This window comes from Schistocerca cancellata, chromosome 2 (genome assembly GCF_023864275.1).
Source record: "Schistocerca cancellata isolate TAMUIC-IGC-003103 chromosome 2, iqSchCanc2.1, whole genome shotgun sequence".
Taxonomy (NCBI): domain Eukaryota; kingdom Metazoa; phylum Arthropoda; class Insecta; order Orthoptera; family Acrididae; genus Schistocerca; species Schistocerca cancellata.
In genome coordinates this window covers 1,100,100,682-1,100,125,565 of record NC_064627.1, presented here as the reverse complement: position 1 = coordinate 1,100,125,565, position 24,884 = coordinate 1,100,100,682, and the positions used below count along the sequence as shown (strand labels likewise).

At 53.8% G+C, this 24,884-nt stretch overlaps 77 non-coding genes across 77 annotated transcripts; 51 read left to right on the top strand and 26 right to left on the bottom strand.

Moving 5' to 3' along the window:
• Positions 1 to 66: 66 nt before the first annotated feature.
• On the bottom strand, positions 67 to 138 carry Trnap-agg (transfer RNA proline (anticodon AGG)). Its single transcript has one exon. It is a non-coding gene; the product is annotated as a tRNA-Pro (tRNA).
• Positions 139 to 503: 365 nt separating this feature from the next.
• On the top strand, positions 504 to 576 carry Trnav-cac (transfer RNA valine (anticodon CAC)). The gene has a single exon. It is a non-coding gene; the product is annotated as a tRNA-Val (tRNA).
• Positions 577 to 734: 158 nt separating this feature from the next.
• Trnav-aac (transfer RNA valine (anticodon AAC)) lies at positions 735 to 807 on the top strand. The gene has a single exon. It is a non-coding gene; the product is annotated as a tRNA-Val (tRNA).
• Positions 808 to 1,001: 194 nt separating this feature from the next.
• Trnap-agg (transfer RNA proline (anticodon AGG)) lies at positions 1,002 to 1,073 on the bottom strand. Its single transcript has one exon. It is a non-coding gene; the product is annotated as a tRNA-Pro (tRNA).
• Positions 1,074 to 1,475: 402 nt separating this feature from the next.
• Positions 1,476 to 1,548, top strand: Trnav-cac (transfer RNA valine (anticodon CAC)). Its single transcript has one exon. It is a non-coding gene; the product is annotated as a tRNA-Val (tRNA).
• A 158-nt stretch (positions 1,549 to 1,706) lies between these two features.
• On the top strand, positions 1,707 to 1,779 carry Trnav-aac (transfer RNA valine (anticodon AAC)). The gene has a single exon. It is a non-coding gene; the product is annotated as a tRNA-Val (tRNA).
• A 194-nt stretch (positions 1,780 to 1,973) lies between these two features.
• Trnap-agg (transfer RNA proline (anticodon AGG)) lies at positions 1,974 to 2,045 on the bottom strand. The gene has a single exon. It is a non-coding gene; the product is annotated as a tRNA-Pro (tRNA).
• A 402-nt stretch (positions 2,046 to 2,447) lies between these two features.
• On the top strand, positions 2,448 to 2,520 carry Trnav-cac (transfer RNA valine (anticodon CAC)). Its single transcript has one exon. It is a non-coding gene; the product is annotated as a tRNA-Val (tRNA).
• Positions 2,521 to 2,678: 158 nt separating this feature from the next.
• Trnav-aac (transfer RNA valine (anticodon AAC)) lies at positions 2,679 to 2,751 on the top strand. The gene has a single exon. It is a non-coding gene; the product is annotated as a tRNA-Val (tRNA).
• A 194-nt stretch (positions 2,752 to 2,945) lies between these two features.
• Trnap-agg (transfer RNA proline (anticodon AGG)) lies at positions 2,946 to 3,017 on the bottom strand. Its single transcript has one exon. It is a non-coding gene; the product is annotated as a tRNA-Pro (tRNA).
• A 402-nt stretch (positions 3,018 to 3,419) lies between these two features.
• Positions 3,420 to 3,492, top strand: Trnav-cac (transfer RNA valine (anticodon CAC)). Its single transcript has one exon. It is a non-coding gene; the product is annotated as a tRNA-Val (tRNA).
• A 158-nt stretch (positions 3,493 to 3,650) lies between these two features.
• On the top strand, positions 3,651 to 3,723 carry Trnav-aac (transfer RNA valine (anticodon AAC)). The gene has a single exon. It is a non-coding gene; the product is annotated as a tRNA-Val (tRNA).
• Positions 3,724 to 3,917: 194 nt separating this feature from the next.
• Trnap-agg (transfer RNA proline (anticodon AGG)) lies at positions 3,918 to 3,989 on the bottom strand. Its single transcript has one exon. It is a non-coding gene; the product is annotated as a tRNA-Pro (tRNA).
• A 402-nt stretch (positions 3,990 to 4,391) lies between these two features.
• On the top strand, positions 4,392 to 4,464 carry Trnav-cac (transfer RNA valine (anticodon CAC)). The gene has a single exon. It is a non-coding gene; the product is annotated as a tRNA-Val (tRNA).
• Positions 4,465 to 4,622: 158 nt separating this feature from the next.
• Trnav-aac (transfer RNA valine (anticodon AAC)) lies at positions 4,623 to 4,695 on the top strand. The gene has a single exon. It is a non-coding gene; the product is annotated as a tRNA-Val (tRNA).
• A 194-nt stretch (positions 4,696 to 4,889) lies between these two features.
• Trnap-agg (transfer RNA proline (anticodon AGG)) lies at positions 4,890 to 4,961 on the bottom strand. The gene has a single exon. It is a non-coding gene; the product is annotated as a tRNA-Pro (tRNA).
• A 402-nt stretch (positions 4,962 to 5,363) lies between these two features.
• On the top strand, positions 5,364 to 5,436 carry Trnav-cac (transfer RNA valine (anticodon CAC)). Its single transcript has one exon. It is a non-coding gene; the product is annotated as a tRNA-Val (tRNA).
• Positions 5,437 to 5,594: 158 nt separating this feature from the next.
• Trnav-aac (transfer RNA valine (anticodon AAC)) lies at positions 5,595 to 5,667 on the top strand. Its single transcript has one exon. It is a non-coding gene; the product is annotated as a tRNA-Val (tRNA).
• A 194-nt stretch (positions 5,668 to 5,861) lies between these two features.
• Trnap-agg (transfer RNA proline (anticodon AGG)) lies at positions 5,862 to 5,933 on the bottom strand. Its single transcript has one exon. It is a non-coding gene; the product is annotated as a tRNA-Pro (tRNA).
• A 402-nt stretch (positions 5,934 to 6,335) lies between these two features.
• Trnav-cac (transfer RNA valine (anticodon CAC)) lies at positions 6,336 to 6,408 on the top strand. The gene has a single exon. It is a non-coding gene; the product is annotated as a tRNA-Val (tRNA).
• Positions 6,409 to 6,566: 158 nt separating this feature from the next.
• Trnav-aac (transfer RNA valine (anticodon AAC)) lies at positions 6,567 to 6,639 on the top strand. The gene has a single exon. It is a non-coding gene; the product is annotated as a tRNA-Val (tRNA).
• Positions 6,640 to 6,833: 194 nt separating this feature from the next.
• Trnap-agg (transfer RNA proline (anticodon AGG)) lies at positions 6,834 to 6,905 on the bottom strand. The gene has a single exon. It is a non-coding gene; the product is annotated as a tRNA-Pro (tRNA).
• Positions 6,906 to 7,307: 402 nt separating this feature from the next.
• On the top strand, positions 7,308 to 7,380 carry Trnav-cac (transfer RNA valine (anticodon CAC)). The gene has a single exon. It is a non-coding gene; the product is annotated as a tRNA-Val (tRNA).
• A 158-nt stretch (positions 7,381 to 7,538) lies between these two features.
• Positions 7,539 to 7,611, top strand: Trnav-aac (transfer RNA valine (anticodon AAC)). Its single transcript has one exon. It is a non-coding gene; the product is annotated as a tRNA-Val (tRNA).
• Positions 7,612 to 7,805: 194 nt separating this feature from the next.
• Positions 7,806 to 7,877, bottom strand: Trnap-agg (transfer RNA proline (anticodon AGG)). Its single transcript has one exon. It is a non-coding gene; the product is annotated as a tRNA-Pro (tRNA).
• Positions 7,878 to 8,279: 402 nt separating this feature from the next.
• Trnav-cac (transfer RNA valine (anticodon CAC)) lies at positions 8,280 to 8,352 on the top strand. The gene has a single exon. It is a non-coding gene; the product is annotated as a tRNA-Val (tRNA).
• Positions 8,353 to 8,510: 158 nt separating this feature from the next.
• Trnav-aac (transfer RNA valine (anticodon AAC)) lies at positions 8,511 to 8,583 on the top strand. The gene has a single exon. It is a non-coding gene; the product is annotated as a tRNA-Val (tRNA).
• Positions 8,584 to 8,777: 194 nt separating this feature from the next.
• Positions 8,778 to 8,849, bottom strand: Trnap-agg (transfer RNA proline (anticodon AGG)). The gene has a single exon. It is a non-coding gene; the product is annotated as a tRNA-Pro (tRNA).
• A 402-nt stretch (positions 8,850 to 9,251) lies between these two features.
• Positions 9,252 to 9,324, top strand: Trnav-cac (transfer RNA valine (anticodon CAC)). The gene has a single exon. It is a non-coding gene; the product is annotated as a tRNA-Val (tRNA).
• A 158-nt stretch (positions 9,325 to 9,482) lies between these two features.
• Positions 9,483 to 9,555, top strand: Trnav-aac (transfer RNA valine (anticodon AAC)). Its single transcript has one exon. It is a non-coding gene; the product is annotated as a tRNA-Val (tRNA).
• A 194-nt stretch (positions 9,556 to 9,749) lies between these two features.
• Trnap-agg (transfer RNA proline (anticodon AGG)) lies at positions 9,750 to 9,821 on the bottom strand. The gene has a single exon. It is a non-coding gene; the product is annotated as a tRNA-Pro (tRNA).
• Positions 9,822 to 10,223: 402 nt separating this feature from the next.
• On the top strand, positions 10,224 to 10,296 carry Trnav-cac (transfer RNA valine (anticodon CAC)). Its single transcript has one exon. It is a non-coding gene; the product is annotated as a tRNA-Val (tRNA).
• Positions 10,297 to 10,454: 158 nt separating this feature from the next.
• On the top strand, positions 10,455 to 10,527 carry Trnav-aac (transfer RNA valine (anticodon AAC)). Its single transcript has one exon. It is a non-coding gene; the product is annotated as a tRNA-Val (tRNA).
• A 194-nt stretch (positions 10,528 to 10,721) lies between these two features.
• Trnap-agg (transfer RNA proline (anticodon AGG)) lies at positions 10,722 to 10,793 on the bottom strand. The gene has a single exon. It is a non-coding gene; the product is annotated as a tRNA-Pro (tRNA).
• A 402-nt stretch (positions 10,794 to 11,195) lies between these two features.
• On the top strand, positions 11,196 to 11,268 carry Trnav-cac (transfer RNA valine (anticodon CAC)). Its single transcript has one exon. It is a non-coding gene; the product is annotated as a tRNA-Val (tRNA).
• Positions 11,269 to 11,426: 158 nt separating this feature from the next.
• Positions 11,427 to 11,499, top strand: Trnav-aac (transfer RNA valine (anticodon AAC)). The gene has a single exon. It is a non-coding gene; the product is annotated as a tRNA-Val (tRNA).
• Positions 11,500 to 11,693: 194 nt separating this feature from the next.
• On the bottom strand, positions 11,694 to 11,765 carry Trnap-agg (transfer RNA proline (anticodon AGG)). The gene has a single exon. It is a non-coding gene; the product is annotated as a tRNA-Pro (tRNA).
• Positions 11,766 to 12,167: 402 nt separating this feature from the next.
• Trnav-cac (transfer RNA valine (anticodon CAC)) lies at positions 12,168 to 12,240 on the top strand. The gene has a single exon. It is a non-coding gene; the product is annotated as a tRNA-Val (tRNA).
• A 158-nt stretch (positions 12,241 to 12,398) lies between these two features.
• Trnav-aac (transfer RNA valine (anticodon AAC)) lies at positions 12,399 to 12,471 on the top strand. The gene has a single exon. It is a non-coding gene; the product is annotated as a tRNA-Val (tRNA).
• Positions 12,472 to 12,665: 194 nt separating this feature from the next.
• On the bottom strand, positions 12,666 to 12,737 carry Trnap-agg (transfer RNA proline (anticodon AGG)). Its single transcript has one exon. It is a non-coding gene; the product is annotated as a tRNA-Pro (tRNA).
• A 402-nt stretch (positions 12,738 to 13,139) lies between these two features.
• Positions 13,140 to 13,212, top strand: Trnav-cac (transfer RNA valine (anticodon CAC)). The gene has a single exon. It is a non-coding gene; the product is annotated as a tRNA-Val (tRNA).
• Positions 13,213 to 13,370: 158 nt separating this feature from the next.
• On the top strand, positions 13,371 to 13,443 carry Trnav-aac (transfer RNA valine (anticodon AAC)). The gene has a single exon. It is a non-coding gene; the product is annotated as a tRNA-Val (tRNA).
• Positions 13,444 to 13,637: 194 nt separating this feature from the next.
• Positions 13,638 to 13,709, bottom strand: Trnap-agg (transfer RNA proline (anticodon AGG)). Its single transcript has one exon. It is a non-coding gene; the product is annotated as a tRNA-Pro (tRNA).
• Positions 13,710 to 14,111: 402 nt separating this feature from the next.
• Positions 14,112 to 14,184, top strand: Trnav-cac (transfer RNA valine (anticodon CAC)). Its single transcript has one exon. It is a non-coding gene; the product is annotated as a tRNA-Val (tRNA).
• A 158-nt stretch (positions 14,185 to 14,342) lies between these two features.
• Positions 14,343 to 14,415, top strand: Trnav-aac (transfer RNA valine (anticodon AAC)). The gene has a single exon. It is a non-coding gene; the product is annotated as a tRNA-Val (tRNA).
• Positions 14,416 to 14,609: 194 nt separating this feature from the next.
• Positions 14,610 to 14,681, bottom strand: Trnap-agg (transfer RNA proline (anticodon AGG)). The gene has a single exon. It is a non-coding gene; the product is annotated as a tRNA-Pro (tRNA).
• A 402-nt stretch (positions 14,682 to 15,083) lies between these two features.
• On the top strand, positions 15,084 to 15,156 carry Trnav-cac (transfer RNA valine (anticodon CAC)). Its single transcript has one exon. It is a non-coding gene; the product is annotated as a tRNA-Val (tRNA).
• Positions 15,157 to 15,314: 158 nt separating this feature from the next.
• Trnav-aac (transfer RNA valine (anticodon AAC)) lies at positions 15,315 to 15,387 on the top strand. The gene has a single exon. It is a non-coding gene; the product is annotated as a tRNA-Val (tRNA).
• A 194-nt stretch (positions 15,388 to 15,581) lies between these two features.
• On the bottom strand, positions 15,582 to 15,653 carry Trnap-agg (transfer RNA proline (anticodon AGG)). Its single transcript has one exon. It is a non-coding gene; the product is annotated as a tRNA-Pro (tRNA).
• Positions 15,654 to 16,055: 402 nt separating this feature from the next.
• Positions 16,056 to 16,128, top strand: Trnae-cuc (transfer RNA glutamic acid (anticodon CUC)). Its single transcript has one exon. It is a non-coding gene; the product is annotated as a tRNA-Glu (tRNA).
• A 158-nt stretch (positions 16,129 to 16,286) lies between these two features.
• Positions 16,287 to 16,358, top strand: Trnav-aac (transfer RNA valine (anticodon AAC)). The gene has a single exon. It is a non-coding gene; the product is annotated as a tRNA-Val (tRNA).
• Positions 16,359 to 16,552: 194 nt separating this feature from the next.
• Trnap-agg (transfer RNA proline (anticodon AGG)) lies at positions 16,553 to 16,624 on the bottom strand. Its single transcript has one exon. It is a non-coding gene; the product is annotated as a tRNA-Pro (tRNA).
• Positions 16,625 to 17,026: 402 nt separating this feature from the next.
• Positions 17,027 to 17,099, top strand: Trnav-cac (transfer RNA valine (anticodon CAC)). The gene has a single exon. It is a non-coding gene; the product is annotated as a tRNA-Val (tRNA).
• Positions 17,100 to 17,257: 158 nt separating this feature from the next.
• On the top strand, positions 17,258 to 17,330 carry Trnav-aac (transfer RNA valine (anticodon AAC)). The gene has a single exon. It is a non-coding gene; the product is annotated as a tRNA-Val (tRNA).
• A 194-nt stretch (positions 17,331 to 17,524) lies between these two features.
• On the bottom strand, positions 17,525 to 17,596 carry Trnap-agg (transfer RNA proline (anticodon AGG)). The gene has a single exon. It is a non-coding gene; the product is annotated as a tRNA-Pro (tRNA).
• A 402-nt stretch (positions 17,597 to 17,998) lies between these two features.
• On the top strand, positions 17,999 to 18,071 carry Trnav-cac (transfer RNA valine (anticodon CAC)). The gene has a single exon. It is a non-coding gene; the product is annotated as a tRNA-Val (tRNA).
• A 158-nt stretch (positions 18,072 to 18,229) lies between these two features.
• Trnav-aac (transfer RNA valine (anticodon AAC)) lies at positions 18,230 to 18,302 on the top strand. Its single transcript has one exon. It is a non-coding gene; the product is annotated as a tRNA-Val (tRNA).
• A 194-nt stretch (positions 18,303 to 18,496) lies between these two features.
• Positions 18,497 to 18,568, bottom strand: Trnap-agg (transfer RNA proline (anticodon AGG)). The gene has a single exon. It is a non-coding gene; the product is annotated as a tRNA-Pro (tRNA).
• A 402-nt stretch (positions 18,569 to 18,970) lies between these two features.
• On the top strand, positions 18,971 to 19,043 carry Trnae-cuc (transfer RNA glutamic acid (anticodon CUC)). The gene has a single exon. It is a non-coding gene; the product is annotated as a tRNA-Glu (tRNA).
• A 158-nt stretch (positions 19,044 to 19,201) lies between these two features.
• On the top strand, positions 19,202 to 19,274 carry Trnav-aac (transfer RNA valine (anticodon AAC)). The gene has a single exon. It is a non-coding gene; the product is annotated as a tRNA-Val (tRNA).
• Positions 19,275 to 19,468: 194 nt separating this feature from the next.
• On the bottom strand, positions 19,469 to 19,540 carry Trnap-agg (transfer RNA proline (anticodon AGG)). Its single transcript has one exon. It is a non-coding gene; the product is annotated as a tRNA-Pro (tRNA).
• Positions 19,541 to 19,942: 402 nt separating this feature from the next.
• On the top strand, positions 19,943 to 20,015 carry Trnav-cac (transfer RNA valine (anticodon CAC)). Its single transcript has one exon. It is a non-coding gene; the product is annotated as a tRNA-Val (tRNA).
• Positions 20,016 to 20,173: 158 nt separating this feature from the next.
• Positions 20,174 to 20,246, top strand: Trnav-aac (transfer RNA valine (anticodon AAC)). Its single transcript has one exon. It is a non-coding gene; the product is annotated as a tRNA-Val (tRNA).
• A 194-nt stretch (positions 20,247 to 20,440) lies between these two features.
• Trnap-agg (transfer RNA proline (anticodon AGG)) lies at positions 20,441 to 20,512 on the bottom strand. The gene has a single exon. It is a non-coding gene; the product is annotated as a tRNA-Pro (tRNA).
• A 402-nt stretch (positions 20,513 to 20,914) lies between these two features.
• Positions 20,915 to 20,987, top strand: Trnav-cac (transfer RNA valine (anticodon CAC)). Its single transcript has one exon. It is a non-coding gene; the product is annotated as a tRNA-Val (tRNA).
• Positions 20,988 to 21,145: 158 nt separating this feature from the next.
• Positions 21,146 to 21,218, top strand: Trnav-aac (transfer RNA valine (anticodon AAC)). Its single transcript has one exon. It is a non-coding gene; the product is annotated as a tRNA-Val (tRNA).
• A 194-nt stretch (positions 21,219 to 21,412) lies between these two features.
• Trnap-agg (transfer RNA proline (anticodon AGG)) lies at positions 21,413 to 21,484 on the bottom strand. Its single transcript has one exon. It is a non-coding gene; the product is annotated as a tRNA-Pro (tRNA).
• A 402-nt stretch (positions 21,485 to 21,886) lies between these two features.
• Positions 21,887 to 21,959, top strand: Trnav-cac (transfer RNA valine (anticodon CAC)). The gene has a single exon. It is a non-coding gene; the product is annotated as a tRNA-Val (tRNA).
• Positions 21,960 to 22,117: 158 nt separating this feature from the next.
• On the top strand, positions 22,118 to 22,190 carry Trnav-aac (transfer RNA valine (anticodon AAC)). The gene has a single exon. It is a non-coding gene; the product is annotated as a tRNA-Val (tRNA).
• A 194-nt stretch (positions 22,191 to 22,384) lies between these two features.
• Trnap-agg (transfer RNA proline (anticodon AGG)) lies at positions 22,385 to 22,456 on the bottom strand. The gene has a single exon. It is a non-coding gene; the product is annotated as a tRNA-Pro (tRNA).
• Positions 22,457 to 22,858: 402 nt separating this feature from the next.
• Positions 22,859 to 22,931, top strand: Trnav-cac (transfer RNA valine (anticodon CAC)). The gene has a single exon. It is a non-coding gene; the product is annotated as a tRNA-Val (tRNA).
• Positions 22,932 to 23,089: 158 nt separating this feature from the next.
• On the top strand, positions 23,090 to 23,162 carry Trnav-aac (transfer RNA valine (anticodon AAC)). The gene has a single exon. It is a non-coding gene; the product is annotated as a tRNA-Val (tRNA).
• Positions 23,163 to 23,356: 194 nt separating this feature from the next.
• Trnap-agg (transfer RNA proline (anticodon AGG)) lies at positions 23,357 to 23,428 on the bottom strand. Its single transcript has one exon. It is a non-coding gene; the product is annotated as a tRNA-Pro (tRNA).
• Positions 23,429 to 23,830: 402 nt separating this feature from the next.
• Trnav-cac (transfer RNA valine (anticodon CAC)) lies at positions 23,831 to 23,903 on the top strand. Its single transcript has one exon. It is a non-coding gene; the product is annotated as a tRNA-Val (tRNA).
• Positions 23,904 to 24,061: 158 nt separating this feature from the next.
• Positions 24,062 to 24,134, top strand: Trnav-aac (transfer RNA valine (anticodon AAC)). The gene has a single exon. It is a non-coding gene; the product is annotated as a tRNA-Val (tRNA).
• A 194-nt stretch (positions 24,135 to 24,328) lies between these two features.
• Trnap-agg (transfer RNA proline (anticodon AGG)) lies at positions 24,329 to 24,400 on the bottom strand. The gene has a single exon. It is a non-coding gene; the product is annotated as a tRNA-Pro (tRNA).
• A 402-nt stretch (positions 24,401 to 24,802) lies between these two features.
• Positions 24,803 to 24,875, top strand: Trnav-cac (transfer RNA valine (anticodon CAC)). The gene has a single exon. It is a non-coding gene; the product is annotated as a tRNA-Val (tRNA).
• Positions 24,876 to 24,884: the final 9 nt, after the last annotated feature.

Below are 24,884 nucleotides of genomic sequence, written 5' to 3'. Positions count from 1 at the left end.
ATATTGGCGGCGAGCTTTTTGCGCTGACTCAGCCACTGACGTGCGATCAGTTTGCACAAAACGCTAGGGCTCGTCCGGGATTTGAACCCGGGACCTCCTGCACCCTAAGCAGGAATCATACCCCTAGACCAACGAGCCCTGTGACACGGCGAATGCCAGTTACTCCAGTCCCTCGATGTCTTCCAGGGTGCTCTGGAAGACTCGTGTAGGCTCGCGGGATGGAGGCGGCGCGAATTCCCGCGGAGCTGCCGCTGGGCGCGCACTGCCTGCTGCTAAGGAGGTGATTGTTTTTGCTGATGTGACTTGCAATAACGACTGCGCGAAACGCCGCTATCTCGTTAGGGGTGCTACGGCAGACACCCTCTCGAGCACCCCGAAGACTTCTTGAGCCCTCGGCTGCGATGGGTTTCAGGCTGTCAAAAGAACTATGGTGTGTGCATGCGCGGACGAGAGAAAGGCTGAGGCGTATTCGAGTGCACAAGGATGGACTGAGCGTGTCCGTCGTTTCCGTAGTGTAGCGGTTATCACGTCTGCTTCACACGCAGAAGGTCCCCGGTTCGATCCCGGGCGGGAACAGTATTTTCCTGCCTATGTCGTATTGTACTCCAGTGAGCCTCGTCGTGTGTGGAACTGCTGCATGTCCCTTCGTTTTGCAAGTACCACATTTATTGAATTTTTTAGTTACGATGGCAACATCACTACAAGTTGTCTGTGAAGTAAGGTGCACATAAGCAGTTTCCGTGGTGTAGCGGTTATCACGTCTGCCTAACACGCAGAAGGTCCCCGGTTCGATCCCGGGCGGAAACACTTTTTCATCACTTTAAGCGAGACATACTAACATGCATCTGCTACCATCTGTACCCGAAACCTTCGTAACCGCCTTCACGCGTCGGATCAGAGTGTCAATTGCTCACATCAAATAAGAAATTCATTTGATATTGGCGGCGAGCTTTTTGCGCTGACTCAGCCACTGACGTGCGATCAGTTTGCACAAAACGCTAGGGCTCGTCCGGGATTTGAACCCGGGACCTCCTGCACCCTAAGCAGGAATCATACCCCTAGACCAACGAGCCCTGTGACACGGCGAATGCCAGTTACTCCAGTCCCTCGATGTCTTCCAGGGTGCTCTGGAAGTCTCGTGTAGGCTCGCGGGATGGAGGCGGCGCGAATTCCCGCGGTCGGCGGCCTTCCTGGGCTATTGGTACCCTCATGTAGAGCTGCCGCTGGGCGCGCACTGCCTGCTGCTAAGGAGGTGATTGTTTTTGCTGATGTGACTTGCAATAACGACTGCGCGAAACGCCGCTATCTCGTTAGGGGTGCTACGGCAGACACCCTCTCGAGCACCCCGAAGACTTCTTGAGCCCTCGGCTGCGATGGGTTTCAGGCTGTCAAAAGAACTATGGTGTGTGCATGCGCGGACGAGAGAAAGGCTGAGGCGTATTCGAGTGCACAAGGATGGACTGAGCGTGTCCGTCGTTTCCGTAGTGTAGCGGTTATCACGTCTGCTTCACACGCAGAAGGTCCCCGGTTCGATCCCGGGCGGGAACAGTATTTTCCTGCCTATGTCGTATTGTACTCCAGTGAGCCTCGTCGTGTGTGGAACTGCTGCATGTCCCTTCGTTTTGCAAGTACCACATTTATTGAATTTTTTAGTTACGATGGCAACATCACTACAAGTTGTCTGTGAAGTAAGGTGCACATAAGCAGTTTCCGTGGTGTAGCGGTTATCACGTCTGCCTAACACGCAGAAGGTCCCCGGTTCGATCCCGGGCGGAAACACTTTTTCATCACTTTAAGCGAGACTTACTAACATGCATCTGCTACCATCTGTACCCGAAACCTTCGTAACCGCCTTCACGCGTCGGATCAGAGTGTCAATTGCTCACATCAAATAAGAAATTCATTTGATATTGGCGGCGAGCTTTTTGCGCTGACTCAGCCACTGACGTGCGATCAGTTTGCACAAAACGCTAGGGCTCGTCCGGGATTTGAACCCGGGACCTCCTGCACCCTAAGCAGGAATCATACCCCTAGACCAACGAGCCCTGTGACACGGCGAATGCCAGTTACTCCAGTCCCTCGATGTCTTCCAGGGTGCTCTGGAAGTCTCGTGTAGGCTCGCGGGATGGAGGCGGCGCGAATTCCCGCGGTCGGCGGCCTTCCTGGGCTATTGGTACCCTCATGTAGAGCTGCCGCTGGGCGCGCACTGCCTGCTGCTAAGGAGGTGATTGTTTTTGCTGATGTGACTTGCAATAACGACTGCGCGAAACGCCGCTATCTCGTTAGGGGTGCTACGGCAGACACCCTCTCGAGCACCCCGAAGACTTCTTGAGCCCTCGGCTGCGATGGGTTTCAGGCTGTCAAAAGAACTATGGTGTGTGCATGCGCGGACGAGAGAAAGGCTGAGGCGTATTCGAGTGCACAAGGATGGACTGAGCGTGTCCGTCGTTTCCGTAGTGTAGCGGTTATCACGTCTGCTTCACACGCAGAAGGTCCCCGGTTCGATCCCGGGCGGGAACAGTATTTTCCTGCCTATGTCGTATTGTACTCCAGTGAGCCTCGTCGTGTGTGGAACTGCTGCATGTCCCTTCGTTTTGCAAGTACCACATTTATTGAATTTTTTAGTTACGATGGCAACATCACTACAAGTTGTCTGTGAAGTAAGGTGCACATAAGCAGTTTCCGTGGTGTAGCGGTTATCACGTCTGCCTAACACGCAGAAGGTCCCCGGTTCGATCCCGGGCGGAAACACTTTTTCATCACTTTAAGCGAGACTTACTAACATGCATCTGCTACCATCTGTACCCGAAACCTTCGTAACCGCCTTCACGCGTCGGATCAGAGTGTCAATTGCTCACATCAAATAAGAAATTCATTTGATATTGGCGGCGAGCTTTTTGCGCTGACTCAGCCACTGACGTGCGATCAGTTTGCACAAAACGCTAGGGCTCGTCCGGGATTTGAACCCGGGACCTCCTGCACCCTAAGCAGGAATCATACCCCTAGACCAACGAGCCCTGTGACACGGCGAATGCCAGTTACTCCAGTCCCTCGATGTCTTCCAGGGTGCTCTGGAAGTCTCGTGTAGGCTCGCGGGATGGAGGCGGCGCGAATTCCCGCGGTCGGCGGCCTTCCTGGGCTATTGGTACCCTCATGTAGAGCTGCCGCTGGGCGCGCACTGCCTGCTGCTAAGGAGGTGATTGTTTTTGCTGATGTGACTTGCAATAACGACTGCGCGAAACGCCGCTATCTCGTTAGGGGTGCTACGGCAGACACCCTCTCGAGCACCCCGAAGACTTCTTGAGCCCTCGGCTGCGATGGGTTTCAGGCTGTCAAAAGAACTATGGTGTGTGCATGCGCGGACGAGAGAAAGGCTGAGGCGTATTCGAGTGCACAAGGATGGACTGAGCGTGTCCGTCGTTTCCGTAGTGTAGCGGTTATCACGTCTGCTTCACACGCAGAAGGTCCCCGGTTCGATCCCGGGCGGGAACAGTATTTTCCTGCCTATGTCGTATTGTACTCCAGTGAGCCTCGTCGTGTGTGGAACTGCTGCATGTCCCTTCGTTTTGCAAGTACCACATTTATTGAATTTTTTAGTTACGATGGCAACATCACTACAAGTTGTCTGTGAAGTAAGGTGCACATAAGCAGTTTCCGTGGTGTAGCGGTTATCACGTCTGCCTAACACGCAGAAGGTCCCCGGTTCGATCCCGGGCGGAAACACTTTTTCATCACTTTAAGCGAGACTTACTAACATGCATCTGCTACCATCTGTACCCGAAACCTTCGTAACCGCCTTCACGCGTCGGATCAGAGTGTCAATTGCTCACATCAAATAAGAAATTCATTTGATATTGGCGGCGAGCTTTTTGCGCTGACTCAGCCACTGACGTGCGATCAGTTTGCACAAAACGCTAGGGCTCGTCCGGGATTTGAACCCGGGACCTCCTGCACCCTAAGCAGGAATCATACCCCTAGACCAACGAGCCCTGTGACACGGCGAATGCCAGTTACTCCAGTCCCTCGATGTCTTCCAGGGTGCTCTGGAAGTCTCGTGTAGGCTCGCGGGATGGAGGCGGCGCGAATTCCCGCGGTCGGCGGCCTTCCTGGGCTATTGGTACCCTCATGTAGAGCTGCCGCTGGGCGCGCACTGCCTGCTGCTAAGGAGGTGATTGTTTTTGCTGATGTGACTTGCAATAACGACTGCGCGAAACGCCGCTATCTCGTTAGGGGTGCTACGGCAGACACCCTCTCGAGCACCCCGAAGACTTCTTGAGCCCTCGGCTGCGATGGGTTTCAGGCTGTCAAAAGAACTATGGTGTGTGCATGCGCGGACGAGAGAAAGGCTGAGGCGTATTCGAGTGCACAAGGATGGACTGAGCGTGTCCGTCGTTTCCGTAGTGTAGCGGTTATCACGTCTGCTTCACACGCAGAAGGTCCCCGGTTCGATCCCGGGCGGGAACAGTATTTTCCTGCCTATGTCGTATTGTACTCCAGTGAGCCTCGTCGTGTGTGGAACTGCTGCATGTCCCTTCGTTTTGCAAGTACCACATTTATTGAATTTTTTAGTTACGATGGCAACATCACTACAAGTTGTCTGTGAAGTAAGGTGCACATAAGCAGTTTCCGTGGTGTAGCGGTTATCACGTCTGCCTAACACGCAGAAGGTCCCCGGTTCGATCCCGGGCGGAAACACTTTTTCATCACTTTAAGCGAGACTTACTAACATGCATCTGCTACCATCTGTACCCGAAACCTTCGTAACCGCCTTCACGCGTCGGATCAGAGTGTCAATTGCTCACATCAAATAAGAAATTCATTTGATATTGGCGGCGAGCTTTTTGCGCTGACTCAGCCACTGACGTGCGATCAGTTTGCACAAAACGCTAGGGCTCGTCCGGGATTTGAACCCGGGACCTCCTGCACCCTAAGCAGGAATCATACCCCTAGACCAACGAGCCCTGTGACACGGCGAATGCCAGTTACTCCAGTCCCTCGATGTCTTCCAGGGTGCTCTGGAAGTCTCGTGTAGGCTCGCGGGATGGAGGCGGCGCGAATTCCCGCGGTCGGCGGCCTTCCTGGGCTATTGGTACCCTCATGTAGAGCTGCCGCTGGGCGCGCACTGCCTGCTGCTAAGGAGGTGATTGTTTTTGCTGATGTGACTTGCAATAACGACTGCGCGAAACGCCGCTATCTCGTTAGGGGTGCTACGGCAGACACCCTCTCGAGCACCCCGAAGACTTCTTGAGCCCTCGGCTGCGATGGGTTTCAGGCTGTCAAAAGAACTATGGTGTGTGCATGCGCGGACGAGAGAAAGGCTGAGGCGTATTCGAGTGCACAAGGATGGACTGAGCGTGTCCGTCGTTTCCGTAGTGTAGCGGTTATCACGTCTGCTTCACACGCAGAAGGTCCCCGGTTCGATCCCGGGCGGGAACAGTATTTTCCTGCCTATGTCGTATTGTACTCCAGTGAGCCTCGTCGTGTGTGGAACTGCTGCATGTCCCTTCGTTTTGCAAGTACCACATTTATTGAATTTTTTAGTTACGATGGCAACATCACTACAAGTTGTCTGTGAAGTAAGGTGCACATAAGCAGTTTCCGTGGTGTAGCGGTTATCACGTCTGCCTAACACGCAGAAGGTCCCCGGTTCGATCCCGGGCGGAAACACTTTTTCATCACTTTAAGCGAGACTTACTAACATGCATCTGCTACCATCTGTACCCGAAACCTTCGTAACCGCCTTCACGCGTCGGATCAGAGTGTCAATTGCTCACATCAAATAAGAAATTCATTTGATATTGGCGGCGAGCTTTTTGCGCTGACTCAGCCACTGACGTGCGATCAGTTTGCACAAAACGCTAGGGCTCGTCCGGGATTTGAACCCGGGACCTCCTGCACCCTAAGCAGGAATCATACCCCTAGACCAACGAGCCCTGTGACACGGCGAATGCCAGTTACTCCAGTCCCTCGATGTCTTCCAGGGTGCTCTGGAAGTCTCGTGTAGGCTCGCGGGATGGAGGCGGCGCGAATTCCCGCGGTCGGCGGCCTTCCTGGGCTATTGGTACCCTCATGTAGAGCTGCCGCTGGGCGCGCACTGCCTGCTGCTAAGGAGGTGATTGTTTTTGCTGATGTGACTTGCAATAACGACTGCGCGAAACGCCGCTATCTCGTTAGGGGTGCTACGGCAGACACCCTCTCGAGCACCCCGAAGACTTCTTGAGCCCTCGGCTGCGATGGGTTTCAGGCTGTCAAAAGAACTATGGTGTGTGCATGCGCGGACGAGAGAAAGGCTGAGGCGTATTCGAGTGCACAAGGATGGACTGAGCGTGTCCGTCGTTTCCGTAGTGTAGCGGTTATCACGTCTGCTTCACACGCAGAAGGTCCCCGGTTCGATCCCGGGCGGGAACAGTATTTTCCTGCCTATGTCGTATTGTACTCCAGTGAGCCTCGTCGTGTGTGGAACTGCTGCATGTCCCTTCGTTTTGCAAGTACCACATTTATTGAATTTTTTAGTTACGATGGCAACATCACTACAAGTTGTCTGTGAAGTAAGGTGCACATAAGCAGTTTCCGTGGTGTAGCGGTTATCACGTCTGCCTAACACGCAGAAGGTCCCCGGTTCGATCCCGGGCGGAAACACTTTTTCATCACTTTAAGCGAGACTTACTAACATGCATCTGCTACCATCTGTACCCGAAACCTTCGTAACCGCCTTCACGCGTCGGATCAGAGTGTCAATTGCTCACATCAAATAAGAAATTCATTTGATATTGGCGGCGAGCTTTTTGCGCTGACTCAGCCACTGACGTGCGATCAGTTTGCACAAAACGCTAGGGCTCGTCCGGGATTTGAACCCGGGACCTCCTGCACCCTAAGCAGGAATCATACCCCTAGACCAACGAGCCCTGTGACACGGCGAATGCCAGTTACTCCAGTCCCTCGATGTCTTCCAGGGTGCTCTGGAAGTCTCGTGTAGGCTCGCGGGATGGAGGCGGCGCGAATTCCCGCGGTCGGCGGCCTTCCTGGGCTATTGGTACCCTCATGTAGAGCTGCCGCTGGGCGCGCACTGCCTGCTGCTAAGGAGGTGATTGTTTTTGCTGATGTGACTTGCAATAACGACTGCGCGAAACGCCGCTATCTCGTTAGGGGTGCTACGGCAGACACCCTCTCGAGCACCCCGAAGACTTCTTGAGCCCTCGGCTGCGATGGGTTTCAGGCTGTCAAAAGAACTATGGTGTGTGCATGCGCGGACGAGAGAAAGGCTGAGGCGTATTCGAGTGCACAAGGATGGACTGAGCGTGTCCGTCGTTTCCGTAGTGTAGCGGTTATCACGTCTGCTTCACACGCAGAAGGTCCCCGGTTCGATCCCGGGCGGGAACAGTATTTTCCTGCCTATGTCGTATTGTACTCCAGTGAGCCTCGTCGTGTGTGGAACTGCTGCATGTCCCTTCGTTTTGCAAGTACCACATTTATTGAATTTTTTAGTTACGATGGCAACATCACTACAAGTTGTCTGTGAAGTAAGGTGCACATAAGCAGTTTCCGTGGTGTAGCGGTTATCACGTCTGCCTAACACGCAGAAGCTCCCCGGTTCGATCCCGGGCGGAAACACTTTTTCATCACTTTAAGCGAGACTTACTAACATGCATCTGCTACCATCTGTACCCGAAACCTTCGTAACCGCCTTCACGCGTCGGATCAGAGTGTCAATTGCTCACATCAAATAAGAAATTCATTTGATATTGGCGGCGAGCTTTTTGCGCTGACTCAGCCACTGACGTGCGATCAGTTTGCACAAAACGCTAGGGCTCGTCCGGGATTTGAACCCGGGACCTCCTGCACCCTAAGCAGGAATCATACCCCTAGACCAACGAGCCCTGTGACACGGCGAATGCCAGTTACTCCAGTCCCTCGATGTCTTCCAGGGTGCTCTGGAAGTCTCGTGTAGGCTCGCGGGATGGAGGCGGCGCGAATTCCCGCGGTCGGCGGCCTTCCTGGGCTATTGGTACCCTCATGTAGAGCTGCCGCTGGGCGCGCACTGCCTGCTGCTAAGGAGGTGATTGTTTTTGCTGATGTGACTTGCAATAACGACTGCGCGAAACGCCGCTATCTCGTTAGGGGTGCTACGGCAGACACCCTCTCGAGCACCCCGAAGACTTCTTGAGCCCTCGGCTGCGATGGGTTTCAGGCTGTCAAAAGAACTATGGTGTGTGCATGCGCGGACGAGAGAAAGGCTGAGGCGTATTCGAGTGCACAAGGATGGACTGAGCGTGTCCGTCGTTTCCGTAGTGTAGCGGTTATCACGTCTGCTTCACACGCAGAAGGTCCCCGGTTCGATCCCGGGCGGGAACAGTATTTTCCTGCCTATGTCGTATTGTACTCCAGTGAGCCTCGTCGTGTGTGGAACTGCTGCATGTCCCTTCGTTTTGCAAGTACCACATTTATTGAATTTTTTAGTTACGATGGCAACATCACTACAAGTTGTCTGTGAAGTAAGGTGCACATAAGCAGTTTCCGTGGTGTAGCGGTTATCACGTCTGCCTAACACGCAGAAGGTCCCCGGTTCGATCCCGGGCGGAAACACTTTTTCATCACTTTAAGCGAGACTTACTAACATGCATCTGCTACCATCTGTACCCGAAACCTTCGTAACCGCCTTCACGCGTCGGATCAGAGTGTCAATTGCTCACATCAAATAAGAAATTCATTTGATATTGGCGGCGAGCTTTTTGCGCTGACTCAGCCACTGACGTGCGATCAGTTTGCACAAAACGCTAGGGCTCGTCCGGGATTTGAACCCGGGACCTCCTGCACCCTAAGCAGGAATCATACCCCTAGACCAACGAGCCCTGTGACACGGCGAATGCCAGTTACTCCAGTCCCTCGATGTCTTCCAGGGTGCTCTGGAAGTCTCGTGTAGGCTCGCGGGATGGAGGCGGCGCGAATTCCCGCGGTCGGCGGCCTTCCTGGGCTATTGGTACCCTCATGTAGAGCTGCCGCTGGGCGCGCACTGCCTGCTGCTAAGGAGGTGATTGTTTTTGCTGATGTGACTTGCAATAACGACTGCGCGAAACGCCGCTATCTCGTTAGGGGTGCTACGGCAGACACCCTCTCGAGCACCCCGAAGACTTCTTGAGCCCTCGGCTGCGATGGGTTTCAGGCTGTCAAAAGAACTATGGTGTGTGCATGCGCGGACGAGAGAAAGGCTGAGGCGTATTCGAGTGCACAAGGATGGACTGAGCGTGTCCGTCGTTTCCGTAGTGTAGCGGTTATCACGTCTGCTTCACACGCAGAAGGTCCCCGGTTCGATCCCGGGCGGGAACAGTATTTTCCTGCCTATGTCGTATTGTACTCCAGTGAGCCTCGTCGTGTGTGGAACTGCTGCATGTCCCTTCGTTTTGCAAGTACCACATTTATTGAATTTTTTAGTTACGATGGCAACATCACTACAAGTTGTCTGTGAAGTAAGGTGCACATAAGCAGTTTCCGTGGTGTAGCGGTTATCACGTCTGCCTAACACGCAGAAGGTCCCCGGTTCGATCCCGGGCGGAAACACTTTTTCATCACTTTAAGCGAGACTTACTAACATGCATCTGCTACCATCTGTACCCGAAACCTTCGTAACCGCCTTCACGCGTCGGATCAGAGTGTCAATTGCTCACATCAAATAAGAAATTCATTTGATATTGGCGGCGAGCTTTTTGCGCTGACTCAGCCACTGACGTGCGATCAGTTTGCACAAAACGCTAGGGCTCGTCCGGGATTTGAACCCGGGACCTCCTGCACCCTAAGCAGGAATCATACCCCTAGACCAACGAGCCCTGTGACACGGCGAATGCCAGTTACTCCAGTCCCTCGATGTCTTCCAGGGTGCTCTGGAAGTCTCGTGTAGGCTCGCGGGATGGAGGCGGCGCGAATTCCCGCGGTCGGCGGCCTTCCTGGGCTATTGGTACCCTCATGTAGAGCTGCCGCTGGGCGCGCACTGCCTGCTGCTAAGGAGGTGATTGTTTTTGCTGATGTGACTTGCAATAACGACTGCGCGAAACGCCGCTATCTCGTTAGGGGTGCTACGGCAGACACCCTCTCGAGCACCCCGAAGACTTCTTGAGCCCTCGGCTGCGATGGGTTTCAGGCTGTCAAAAGAACTATGGTGTGTGCATGCGCGGACGAGAGAAAGGCTGAGGCGTATTCGAGTGCACAAGGATGGACTGAGCGTGTCCGTCGTTTCCGTAGTGTAGCGGTTATCACGTCTGCTTCACACGCAGAAGGTCCCCGGTTCGATCCCGGGCGGGAACAGTATTTTCCTGCCTATGTCGTATTGTACTCCAGTGAGCCTCGTCGTGTGTGGAACTGCTGCATGTCCCTTCGTTTTGCAAGTACCACATTTATTGAATTTTTTAGTTACGATGGCAACATCACTACAAGTTGTCTGTGAAGTAAGGTGCACATAAGCAGTTTCCGTGGTGTAGCGGTTATCACGTCTGCCTAACACGCAGAAGGTCCCCGGTTCGATCCCGGGCGGAAACACTTTTTCATCACTTTAAGCGAGACTTACTAACATGCATCTGCTACCATCTGTACCCGAAACCTTCGTAACCGCCTTCACGCGTCGGATCAGAGTGTCAATTGCTCACATCAAATAAGAAATTCATTTGATATTGGCGGCGAGCTTTTTGCGCTGACTCAGCCACTGACGTGCGATCAGTTTGCACAAAACGCTAGGGCTCGTCCGGGATTTGAACCCGGGACCTCCTGCACCCTAAGCAGGAATCATACCCCTAGACCAACGAGCCCTGTGGCACGGCGAATGCCAGTTACTCCAGTCCCTCGATGTCTTCCAGGGTGCTCTGGAAGTCTCGTGTAGGCTGGCGGGATGGAGGCGGCGCGAATTCCCGCGCTCGGCGGCCTTCCTGGGCTATTGGTACCCTCATGTAGAGCTGCCGCTGGGCGCGCACTGCCTGCTGCTAAGGAGGTGATTGTTTTTGCTGATGTGACTTGCAATAACGACTGCGCGAAACGCCGCTATCTCGTTAGGGGTGCTACGGCAGACACCCTCTCGAGCACCCCGAAGACTTCTTGAGCCCTCGGCTGCGATGGGTTTCAGGCTGTCAAAAGAACTATGGTGTGTGCATGCGCGGACGAGAGAAAGGCTGAGGCGTATTCGAGTGCACAAGGATGGACTGAGCGCGTCCGTCGTTTCCGTAGTGTAGCGGTTATCACGTCTGCTTCACACGCAGAAGGTCCCCGGTTCGATCCCGGGCGGGAACAGTATTTTCCTGCCTATGTCGTATTGTACTCCAGTGAGCCTCGTCGTGTGTGGATCTGCTGCATGTCCCTTCGTTTTGCAAGTACCACATTTATTGAATTTTTTAGTTACGATGGCAACATCACTACAAGTTGTCTGTGAAGTAAGGTGCACATAAGCAGTTTCCGTGGTGTAGCGGTTATCACGTCTGCCTAACACGCAGAAGGTCCCCGGTTCGATCCCGGGCGGAAACACTTTTTCATCACTTTAAGCGAGACTTACTAACATGCATCTGCTACCATCTGTACCCGAAACCTTCGTAACCGCCTTCACGCGTCGGATCAGAGTGTCAATTGCTCACATCAAATAAGAAATTCATTTGATATTGGCGGCGAGCTTTTTGCGCTGACTCAGCCACTGACGTGCGATCAGTTTGCACAAAACGCTAGGGCTCGTCCGGGATTTGAACCCGGGACCTCCTGCACCCTAAGCAGGAATCATACCCCTAGACCAACGAGCCCTGTGGCACGGCGAATGCCAGTTACTCCAGTCCCTCGATGTCTTCCAGGGTGCTCTGGAAGTCTCGTGTAGGCTGGCGGGATGGAGGCGCCGCGAATTCCCGCGCTCGGCGGACTTCCTGGGCTATTGGTACCCTCATGTAGAGCTGCCGCTGGGCGCGCACTGCCTGCTGCTAAGGAGGTGATTGTTTTTGCTGATGTGACTTGCAATAACGACTGCGCGAAACGCCGCTATCTCGTTAGGGGTGCTACGGCAGACACCCTCTCGAGCACCCCGAAGACTTCTTGAGCCCTCGGCTGCGATGGGTTTCAGGCTGTCAAAAGAACTATGGTGTGTGCATGCGCGGACGAGAGAAAGGCTGAGGCGTATTCGAGTGCACAAGGATGGACTGAGCGCGTCCGTCGTTTCCGTAGTGTAGCGGTTATCACGTCTGCTTCACACGCAGAAGGTCCCCGGTTCGATCCCGGGCGGGAACAGTATTTTCCTGCCTATGTCGTATTGTACTCCAGTGAGCCTCGTCGTGTGTGGATCTGCTGCATGTCCCTTCGTTTTGCAAGTACCACATTTATTGAATTTTTTAGTTACGATGGCAACATCACTACAAGTTGTCTGTGAAGTAAGGTGCACATAAGCAGTTTCCGTGGTGTAGCGGTTATCACGTCTGCCTAACACGCAGAAGGTCCCCGGTTCGATCCCGGGCGGAAACACTTTTTCATCACTTTAAGCGAGACTTACTAACATGCATCTGCTACCATCTGTACCCGAAACCTTCGTAACCGCCTTCACGCGTCGGATCAGAGTGTCAATTGCTCACATCAAATAAGAAATTCATTTGATATTGGCGGCGAGCTTTTTGCGCTGACTCAGCCACTGACGTGCGATCAGTTTGCACAAAACGCTAGGGCTCGTCCGGGATTTGAACCCGGGACCTCCTACACCCTAAGCAGGAATCATACCCCTAGACCAACGAGCCCTGTGGCACGGCGAATGCCAGTTACTCCAGTCCCTCGATGTCTTCCAGGGTGCTCTGGAAGTCTCGTGTAGGCTGGCGGGATGGAGGCGGCGCGAATTCCCGCGCTCGGCGGCCTTCCTGGGCTATTGGTACCCTCATGTAGAGCTGCCGCTGGGCGCGCACTGCCTGCTGCTAAGGAGGTGATTGTTTTTGCTGATGTGACTTGCAATAACGACTGCGCGAAACGCCGCTATCTCGTTAGGGGTGCTACGGCAGACACCCTCTCGAGCACCCCGAAGACTTCTTGAGCCCTCGGCTGCGATGGGTTTCAGGCTGTCAAAAGAACTATGGTGTGTGCATGCGCGGACGAGAGAAAGGCTGAGGCGTATTCGAGTGCACAAGGATGGACTGAGCGTGTCCGTCGTTTCCGTAGTGTAGCGGTTATCACGTCTGCTTCACACGCAGAAGGTCCCCGGTTCGATCCCGGGCGGGAACAGTATTTTCCTGCCTATGTCGTATTGTACTCCAGTGAGCCTCGTCGTGTGTGGAACTGCTGCATGTCCCTTCGTTTTGCAAGTACCACATTTATTGAATTTTTTAGTTACGATGGCAACATCACTACAAGTTGTCTGTGAAGTAAGGTGCACATAAGCAGTTTCCGTGGTGTAGCGGTTATCACGTCTGCCTAACACGCAGAAGGTCCCCGGTTCGATCCCGGGCGGAAACACTTTTTCATCACTTTAAGCGAGACTTACTAACATGCATCTGCTACCATCTGTACCCGAAACCTTCGTAACCGCCTTCACGCGTCGGATCAGAGTGTCAATTGCTCACATCAAATAAGAAATTCATTTGATATTGGCGGCGAGCTTTTTGCGCTGACTCAGCCACTGACGTGCGATCAGTTTGCACAAAACGCTAGGGCTCGTCCGGGATTTGAACCCGGGACCTCCTGCACCCTAAGCAGGAATCATACCCCTAGACCAACGAGCCCTGTGACACGGCGAATGCCAGTTACTCCAGTCCCTCGATGTCTTCCAGGGTGCTCTGGAAGTCTCGTGTAGGCTCGCGGGATGGAGGCGGCGCGAATTCCCGCGGTCGGCGGCCTTCCTGGGCTATTGGTACCCTCATGTAGAGCTGCCGCTGGGCGCGCACTGCCTGCTGCTAAGGAGGTGATTGTTTTTGCTGATGTGACTTGCAATAACGACTGCGCGAAACGCCGCTATCTCGTTAGGGGTGCTACGGCAGACACCCTCTCGAGCACCCCGAAGACTTCTTGAGCCCTCGGCTGCGATGGGTTTCAGGCTGTCAAAAGAACTATGGTGTGTGCATGCGCGGACGAGAGAAAGGCTGAGGCGTATTCGAGTGCACAAGGATGGACTGAGCGTGTCCGTCGTTTCCGTAGTGTAGCGGTTATCACGTCTGCTTCACACGCAGAAGGTCCCCGGTTCGATCCCGGGCGGGAACAGTATTTTCCTGCCTATGTCGTATTGTACTCCAGTGAGCCTCGTCGTGTGTGGAACTGCTGCATGTCCCTTCGTTTTGCAAGTACCACATTTATTGAATTTTTTAGTTACGATGGCAACATCACTACAAGTTGTCTGTGAAGTAAGGTGCACATAAGCAGTTTCCGTGGTGTAGCGGTTATCACGTCTGCCTAACACGCAGAAGGTCCCCGGTTCGATCCCGGGCGGAAACACTTTTTCATCACTTTAAGCGAGACTTACTAACATGCATCTGCTACCATCTGTACCCGAAACCTTCGTAACCGCCTTCACGCGTCGGATCAGAGTGTCAATTGCTCACATCAAATAAGAAATTCATTTGATATTGGCGGCGAGCTTTTTGCGCTGACTCAGCCACTGACGTGCGATCAGTTTGCACAAAACGCTAGGGCTCGTCCGGGATTTGAACCCGGGACCTCCTGCACCCTAAGCAGGAATCATACCCCTAGACCAACGAGCCCTGTGACACGGCGAATGCCAGTTACTCCAGTCCCTCGATGTCTTCCAGGGTGCTCTGGAAGTCTCGTGTAGGCTCGCGGGATGGAGGCGGCGCGAATTCCCGCGGTCGGCGGCCTTCCTGGGCTATTGGTACCCTCATGTAGAGCTGCCGCTGGGCGCGCACTGCCTGCTGCTAAGGAGGTGATTGTTTTTGCTGATGTGACTTGCAATAACGACTGCGCGAAACGCCGCTATCTCGTTAGGGGTGCTACGGCAGACACCCTCTCGAGCACCCCGAAGACTTCTTGAGCCCTCGGCTGCGATGGGTTTCAGGCTGTCAAAAGAACTATGGTGTGTGCATGCGCGGACGAGAGAAAGGCTGAGGCGTATTCGAGTGCACAAGGATGGACTGAGCGTGTCCGTCGTTTCCGTAGTGTAGCGGTTATCACGTCTGCTTCACACGCAGAAGGTCCCCGGTTCGATCCCGGGCGGGAACAGTATTTTCCTGCCTATGTCGTATTGTACTCCAGTGAGCCTCGTCGTGTGTGGAACTGCTGCATGTCCCTTCGTTTTGCAAGTACCACATTTATTGAATTTTTTAGTTACGATGGCAACATCACTACAAGTTGTCTGTGAAGTAAGGTGCACATAAGCAGTTTCCGTGGTGTAGCGGTTATCACGTCTGCCTAACACGCAGAAGGTCCCCGGTTCGATCCCGGGCGGAAACACTTTTTCATCACTTTAAGCGAGACTTACTAACATGCATCTGCTACCATCTGTACCCGAAACCTTCGTAACCGCCTTCACGCGTCGGATCAGAGTGTCAATTGCTCACATCAAATAAGAAATTCATTTGATATTGGCGGCGAGCTTTTTGCGCTGACTCAGCCACTGACGTGCGATCAGTTTGCACAAAACGCTAGGGCTCGTCCGGGATTTGAACCCGGGACCTCCTGCACCCTAAGCAGGAATCATACCCCTAGACCAACGAGCCCTGTGACACGGCGAATGCCAGTTACTCCAGTCCCTCGATGTCTTCCAGGGTGCTCTGGAAGTCTCGTGTAGGCTCGCGGGATGGAGGCGGCGCGAATTCCCGCGGTCGGCGGCCTTCCTGGGCTATTGGTACCCTCATGTAGAGCTGCCGCTGGGCGCGCACTGCCTGCTGCTAAGGAGGTGATTGTTTTTGCTGATGTGACTTGCAATAACGACTGCGCGAAACGCCGCTATCTCGTTAGGGGTGCTACGGCAGACACCCTCTCGAGCACCCCGAAGACTTCTTGAGCCCTCGGCTGCGATGGGTTTCAGGCTGTCAAAAGAACTATGGTGTGTGCATGCGCGGACGAGAGAAAGGCTGAGGCGTATTCGAGTGCACAAGGATGGACTGAGCGTGTCCGTCGTTTCCGTAGTGTAGCGGTTATCACGTCTGCTTCTCACGCAGAAGGTCCCCGGTTCGATCCCGGGCGGGAACAGTATTTTCCTGCCTATGTCGTATTGTACTCCAGTGAGCCTCGTCGTGTGTGGAACTGCTGCATGTCCCTTCGTTTTGCAAGTACCACATTTATTGAATTTTTTAGTTACGATGGCAACATCACTACAAGTTGTCTGTGAAGTAAGGTGCACATAAGCAGTTTCCGTGGTGTAGCGGTTATCACGTCTGCCTAACACGCAGAAGGTCCCGGTTCGATCCCGGGCGGAAACACTTTTTCATCACTTTAAGCGAGACTTACTAACATGCATCTGCTACCATCTGTACCCGAAACCTTCGTAACCGCCTTCACGCGTCGGATCAGAGTGTCAATTGCTCACATCAAATAAGAAATTCATTTGATATTGGCGGCGAGCTTTTTGCGCTGACTCAGCCACTGACGTGCGATCAGTTTGCACAAAACGCTAGGGCTCGTCCGGGATTTGAACCCGGGACCTCCTGCACCCTAAGCAGGAATCATACCCCTAGACCAACGAGCCCTGTGACACGGCGAATGCCAGTTACTCCAGTCCCTCGATGTCTTCCAGGGTGCTCTGGAAGTCTCGTGTAGGCTCGCGGGATGGAGGCGGCGCGAATTCCCGCGGTCGGCGGCCTTCCTGGGCTATTGGTACCCTCATGTAGAGCTGCCGCTGGGCGCGCACTGCCTGCTGCTAAGGAGGTGATTGTTTTTGCTGATGTGACTTGCAATAACGACTGCGCGAAACGCCGCTATCTCGTTAGGGGTGCTACGGCAGACACCCTCTCGAGCACCCCGAAGACTTCTTGAGCCCTCGGCTGCGATGGGTTTCAGGCTGTCAAAAGAACTATGGTGTGTGCATGCGCGGACGAGAGAAAGGCTGAGGCGTATTCGAGTGCACAAGGATGGACTGAGCGTGTCCGTCGTTTCCGTAGTGTAGCGGTTATCACGTCTGCTTCACACGCAGAAGGTCCCCGGTTCGATCCCGGGCGGGAACAGTATTTTCCTGCCTATGTCGTATTGTACTCCAGTGAGCCTCGTCGTGTGTGGAACTGCTGCATGTCCCTTCGTTTTGCAAGTACCACATTTATTGAATTTTTTAGTTACGATGGCAACATCACTACAAGTTGTCTGTGAAGTAAGGTGCACATAAGCAGTTTCCGTGGTGTAGCGGTTATCACGTCTGCCTAACACGCAGAAGGTCCCCGGTTCGATCCCGGGCGGAAACACTTTTTCATCACTTTAAGCGAGACTTACTAACATGCATCTGCTACCATCTGTACCCGAAACCTTCGTAACCGCCTTCACGCGTCGGATCAGAGTGTCAATTGCTCACATCAAATAAGAAATTCATTTGATATTGGCGGCGAGCTTTTTGCGCTGACTCAGCCACTGACGTGCGATCAGTTTGCACAAAACGCTAGGGCTCGTCCGGGATTTGAACCCGGGACCTCCTGCACCCTAAGCAGGAATCATACCCCTAGACCAACGAGCCCTGTGACACGGCGAATGCCAGTTACTCCAGTCCCTCGATGTCTTCCAGGGTGCTCTGGAAGTCTCGTGTAGGCTCGCGGGATGGAGGCGGCGCGAATTCCCGCGGTCGGCGGCCTTCCTGGGCTATTGGTACCCTCATGTAGAGCTGCCGCTGGGCGCGCACTGCCTGCTGCTAAGGAGGTGATTGTTTTTGCTGATGTGACTTGCAATAACGACTGCGCGAAACGCCGCTATCTCGTTAGGGGTGCTACGGCAGACACCCTCTCGAGCACCCCGAAGACTTCTTGAGCCCTCGGCTGCGATGGGTTTCAGGCTGTCAAAAGAACTATGGTGTGTGCATGCGCGGACGAGAGAAAGGCTGAGGCGTATTCGAGTGCACAAGGATGGACTGAGCGTGTCCGTCGTTTCCGTAGTGTAGCGGTTATCACGTCTGCTTCACACGCAGAAGGTCCCCGGTTCGATCCCGGGCGGGAACAGTATTTTCCTGCCTATGTCGTATTGTACTCCAGTGAGCCTCGTCGTGTGTGGAACTGCTGCATGTCCCTTCGTTTTGCAAGTACCACATTTATTGAATTTTTTAGTTACGATGGCAACATCACTACAAGTTGTCTGTGAAGTAAGGTGCACACAAGCAGTTTCCGTGGTGTAGCGGTTATCACGTCTGCCTAACACGCAGAAGGTCCCCGGTTCGATCCCGGGCGGAAACACTTTTTCATCACTTTAAGCGAGACTTACTAACATGCATCTGCTACCATCTGTACCCGAAACCTTCGTAACCGCCTTCACGCGTCGGATCAGAGTGTCAATTGCTCACATCAAATAAGAAATTCATTTGATATTGGCGGCGAGCTTTTTGCGCTGACTCAGCCACTGACGTGCGATCAGTTTGCACAAAACGCTAGGGCTCGTCCGGGATTTGAACCCGGGACCTCCTGCACCCTAAGCAGGAATCATACCCCTAGACCAACGAGCCCTGTGACACGGCGAATGCCAGTTACTCCAGTCCCTCGATGTCTTCCAGGGTGCTCTGGAAGTCTCGTGTAGGCTCGCGGGATGGAGGCGGCGCGAATTCCCGCGGTCGGCGGCCTTCCTGGGCTATTGGTACCCTCATGTAGAGCTGCCGCTGGGCGCGCACTGCCTGCTGCTAAGGAGGTGATTGTTTTTGCTGATGTGACTTGCAATAACGACTGCGCGAAACGCCGCTATCTCGTTAGGGGTGCTACGGCAGACACCCTCTCGAGCACCCCGAAGACTTCTTGAGCCCTCGGCTGCGATGGGTTTCAGGCTGTCAAAAGAACTATGGTGTGTGCATGCGCGGACGAGAGAAAGGCTGAGGCGTATTCGAGTGCACAAGGATGGACTGAGCGTGTCCGTCGTTTCCGTAGTGTAGCGGTTATCACGTCTGCTTCTCACGCAGAAGGTCCCCGGTTCGATCCCGGGCGGGAACAGTATTTTCCTGCCTATGTCGTATTGTACTCCAGTGAGCCTCGTCGTGTGTGGAACTGCTGCATGTCCCTTCGTTTTGCAAGTACCACATTTATTGAATTTTTTAGTTACGATGGCAACATCACTACAAGTTGTCTGTGAAGTAAGGTGCACATAAGCAGTTTCCGTGGTGTAGCGGTTATCACGTCTGCCTAACACGCAGAAGGTCCCCGGTTCGATCCCGGGCGGAAACACTTTTTCATCACTTTAAGCGAGACTTACTAACATGCATCTGCTACCATCTGTACCCGAAACCTTCGTAACCGCCTTCACGCGTCGGATCAGAGTGTCAATTGCTCACATCAAATAAGAAATTCATTTGATATTGGCGGCGAGCTTTTTGCGCTGACTCAGCCACTGACGTGCGATCAGTTTGCACAAAACGCTAGGGCTCGTCCGGGATTTGAACCCGGGACCTCCTGCACCCTAAGCAGGAATCATACCCCTAGACCAACGAGCCCTGTGACACGGCGAATGCCAGTTACTCCAGTCCCTCGATGTCTTCCAGGGTGCTCTGGAAGTCTCGTGTAGGCTCGCGGGATGGAGGCGGCGCGAATTCCCGCGGTCGGCGGCCTTCCTGGGCTATTGGTACCCTCATGTAGAGCTGCCGCTGGGCGCGCACTGCCTGCTGCTAAGGAGGTGATTGTTTTTGCTGATGTGACTTGCAATAACGACTGCGCGAAACGCCGCTATCTCGTTAGGGGTGCTACGGCAGACACCCTCTCGAGCACCCCGAAGACTTCTTGAGCCCTCGGCTGCGATGGGTTTCAGGCTGTCAAAAGAACTATGGTGTGTGCATGCGCGGACGAGAGAAAGGCTGAGGCGTATTCGAGTGCACAAGGATGGACTGAGCGTGTCCGTCGTTTCCGTAGTGTAGCGGTTATCACGTCTGCTTCACACGCAGAAGGTCCCCGGTTCGATCCCGGGCGGGAACAGTATTTTCCTGCCTATGTCGTATTGTACTCCAGTGAGCCTCGTCGTGTGTGGAACTGCTGCATGTCCCTTCGTTTTGCAAGTACCACATTTATTGAATTTTTTAGTTACGATGGCAACATCACTACAAGTTGTCTGTGAAGTAAGGTGCACATAAGCAGTTTCCGTGGTGTAGCGGTTATCACGTCTGCCTAACACGCAGAAGGTCCCCGGTTCGATCCCGGGCGGAAACACTTTTTCATCACTTTAAGCGAGACTTACTAACATGCATCTGCTACCATCTGTACCCGAAACCTTCGTAACCGCCTTCACGCGTCGGATCAGAGTGTCAATTGCTCACATCAAATAAGAAATTCATTTGATATTGGCGGCGAGCTTTTTGCGCTGACTCAGCCACTGACGTGCGATCAGTTTGCACAAAACGCTAGGGCTCGTCCGGGATTTGAACCCGGGACCTCCTGCACCCTAAGCAGGAATCATACCCCTAGACCAACGAGCCCTGTGACACGGCGAATGCCAGTTACTCCAGTCCCTCGATGTCTTCCAGGGTGCTCTGGAAGTCTCGTGTAGGCTCGCGGGATGGAGGCGGCGCGAATTCCCGCGGTCGGCGGCCTTCCTGGGCTATTGGTACCCTCATGTAGAGCTGCCGCTGGGCGCGCACTGCCTGCTGCTAAGGAGGTGATTGTTTTTGCTGATGTGACTTGCAATAACGACTGCGCGAAACGCCGCTATCTCGTTAGGGGTGCTACGGCAGACACCCTCTCGAGCACCCCGAAGACTTCTTGAGCCCTCGGCTGCGATGGGTTTCAGGCTGTCAAAAGAACTATGGTGTGTGCATGCGCGGACGAGAGAAAGGCTGAGGCGTATTCGAGTGCACAAGGATGGACTGAGCGTGTCCGTCGTTTCCGTAGTGTAGCGGTTATCACGTCTGCTTCACACGCAGAAGGTCCCCGGTTCGATCCCGGGCGGGAACAGTATTTTCCTGCCTATGTCGTATTGTACTCCAGTGAGCCTCGTCGTGTGTGGAACTGCTGCATGTCCCTTCGTTTTGCAAGTACCACATTTATTGAATTTTTTAGTTACGATGGCAACATCACTACAAGTTGTCTGTGAAGTAAGGTGCACATAAGCAGTTTCCGTGGTGTAGCGGTTATCACGTCTGCCTAACACGCAGAAGGTCCCCGGTTCGATCCCGGGCGGAAACACTTTTTCATCACTTTAAGCGAGACTTACTAACATGCATCTGCTACCATCTGTACCCGAAACCTTCGTAACCGCCTTCACGCGTCGGATCAGAGTGTCAATTGCTCACATCAAATAAGAAATTCATTTGATATTGGCGGCGAGCTTTTTGCGCTGACTCAGCCACTGACGTGCGATCAGTTTGCACAAAACGCTAGGGCTCGTCCGGGATTTGAACCCGGGACCTCCTGCACCCTAAGCAGGAATCATACCCCTAGACCAACGAGCCCTGTGACACGGCGAATGCCAGTTACTCCAGTCCCTCGATGTCTTCCAGGGTGCTCTGGAAGTCTCGTGTAGGCTCGCGGGATGGAGGCGGCGCGAATTCCCGCGGTCGGCGGCCTTCCTGGGCTATTGGTACCCTCATGTAGAGCTGCCGCTGGGCGCGCACTGCCTGCTGCTAAGGAGGTGATTGTTTTTGCTGATGTGACTTGCAATAACGACTGCGCGAAACGCCGCTATCTCGTTAGGGGTGCTACGGCAGACACCCTCTCGAGCACCCCGAAGACTTCTTGAGCCCTCGGCTGCGATGGGTTTCAGGCTGTCAAAAGAACTATGGTGTGTGCATGCGCGGACGAGAGAAAGGCTGAGGCGTATTCGAGTGCACAAGGATGGAGTGAGCGTGTCCGTCGTTTCCGTAGTGTAGCGGTTATCACGTCTGCTTCACACGCAGAAGGTCCCCGGTTCGATCCCGGGCGGGAACAGTATTTTCCTGCCTATGTCGTATTGTACTCCAGTGAGCCTCGTCGTGTGTGGAACTGCTGCATGTCCCTTCGTTTTGCAAGTACCACATTTATTGAATTTTTTAGTTACGATGGCAACATCACTACAAGTTGTCTGTGAAGTAAGGTGCACATAAGCAGTTTCCGTGGTGTAGCGGTTATCACGTCTGCCTAACACGCAGAAGGTCCCCGGTTCGATCCCGGGCGGAAACACTTTTTCATCACTTTAAGCGAGACTTACTAACATGCATCTGCTACCATCTGTACCCGAAACCTTCGTAACCGCCTTCACGCGTCGGATCAGAGTGTCAATTGCTCACATCAAATAAGAAATTCATTTGATATTGGCGGCGAGCTTTTTGCGCTGACTCAGCCACTGACGTGCGATCAGTTTGCACAAAACGCTAGGGCTCGTCCGGGATTTGAACCCGGGACCTCCTGCACCCTAAGCAGGAATCATACCCCTAGACCAACGAGCCCTGTGACACGGCGAATGCCAGTTACTCCAGTCCCTCGATGTCTTCCAGGGTGCTCTGGAAGTCTCGTGTAGGCTCGCGGGATGGAGGCGGCGCGAATTCCCGCGGTCGGCGGCCTTCCTGGGCTATTGGTACCCTCATGTAGAGCTGCCGCTGGGCGCGCACTGCCTGCTGCTAAGGAGGTGATTGTTTTTGCTGATGTGACTTGCAATAACGACTGCGCGAAACGCCGCTATCTCGTTAGGGGTGCTACGGCAGACACCCTCTCGAGCACCCCGAAGACTTCTTGAGCCCTCGGCTGCGATGGGTTTCAGGCTGTCAAAAGAACTATGGTGTGTGCATGCGCGGACGAGAGAAAGGCTGAGGCGTATTCGAGTGCACAAGGATGGACTGAGCGTGTCCGTCGTTTCCGTAGTGTAGCGGTTATCACGTCTGCTTCACACGCAGAAGGTCCCCGGTTCGATCCCGGGCGGGAACAGTATTTTCCTGCCTATGTCGTATTGTACTCCAGTGAGCCTCGTCGTGTGTGGAACTGCTGCATGTCCCTTCGTTTTGCAAGTACCACATTTATTGAATTTTTTAGTTACGATGGCAACATCACTACAAGTTGTCTGTGAAGTAAGGTGCACATAAGCAGTTTCCGTGGTGTAGCGGTTATCACGTCTGCCTAACACGCAGAAGGTCCCCGGTTCGATCCCGGGCGGAAACACTTTTTCATCACTTTAAGCGAGACTTACTAACATGCATCTGCTACCATCTGTACCCGAAACCTTCGTAACCGCCTTCACGCGTCGGATCAGAGTGTCAATTGCTCACATCAAATAAGAAATTCATTTGATATTGGCGGCGAGCTTTTTGCGCTGACTCAGCCACTGACGTGCGATCAGTTTGCACAAAACGCTAGGGCTCGTCCGGGATTTGAACCCGGGACCTCCTGCACCCTAAGCAGGAATCATACCCCTAGACCAACGAGCCCTGTGACACGGCGAATGCCAGTTACTCCAGTCCCTCGATGTCTTCCAGGGTGCTCTGGAAGTCTCGTGTAGGCTCGCGGGATGGAGGCGGCGCGAATTCCCGCGGTCGGCGGCCTTCCTGGGCTATTGGTACCCTCATGTAGAGCTGCCGCTGGGCGCGCACTGCCTGCTGCTAAGGAGGTGATTGTTTTTGCTGATGTGACTTGCAATAACGACTGCGCGAAACGCCGCTATCTCGTTAGGGGTGCTACGGCAGACACCCTCTCGAGCACCCCGAAGACTTCTTGAGCCCTCGGCTGCGATGGGTTTCAGGCTGTCAAAAGAACTATGGTGTGTGCATGCGCGGACGAGAGAAAGGCTGAGGCGTATTCGAGTGCACAAGGATGGACTGAGCGTGTCCGTCGTTTCCGTAGTGTAGCGGTTATCACGTCTGCTTCACACGCAGAAGGTCCCCGGTTCGATCCCGGGCGGGAACAGTATTTTCCTGCCTATGTCGTATTGTACTCCAGTGAGCCTCGTCGTGTGTGGAACTGCTGCATGTCCCTTCGTTTTGCAAGTACCACATTTATTGAATTTTTTAGTTACGATGGCAACATCACTACAAGTTGTCTGTGAAGTAAGGTGCACATAAGCAGTTTCCGTGGTGTAGCGGTTATCACGTCTGCCTAACACGCAGAAGGTCCCCGGTTCGATCCCGGGCGGAAACACTTTTTCATCACTTTAAGCGAGACTTACTAACATGCATCTGCTACCATCTGTACCCGAAACCTTCGTAACCGCCTTCACGCGTCGGATCAGAGTGTCAATTGCTCACATCAAATAAGAAATTCATTTGATATTGGCGGCGAGCTTTTTGCGCTGACTCAGCCACTGACGTGCGATCAGTTTGCACAAAACGCTAGGGCTCGTCCGGGATTTGAACCCGGGACCTCCTGCACCCTAAGCAGGAATCATACCCCTAGACCAACGAGCCCTGTGACACGGCGAATGCCAGTTACTCCAGTCCCTCGATGTCTTCCAGGGTGCTCTGGAAGTCTCGTGTAGGCTCGCGGGATGGAGGCGGCGCGAATTCCCGCGGTCGGCGGCCTTCCTGGGCTATTGGTACCCTCATGTAGAGCTGCCGCTGGGCGCGCACTGCCTGCTGCTAAGGAGGTGATTGTTTTTGCTGATGTGACTTGCAATAACGACTGCGCGAAACGCCGCTATCTCGTTAGGGGTGCTACGGCAGACACCCTCTCGAGCACCCCGAAGACTTCTTGAGCCCTCGGCTGCGATGGGTTTCAGGCTGTCAAAAGAACTATGGTGTGTGCATGCGCGGACGAGAGAAAGGCTGAGGCGTATTCGAGTGCACAAGGATGGACTGAGCGTGTCCGTCGTTTCCGTAGTGTAGCGGTTATCACGTCTGCTTCACACGCAGAAGGTCCCCGGTTCGATCCCGGGCGGGAACAGTATTTTCC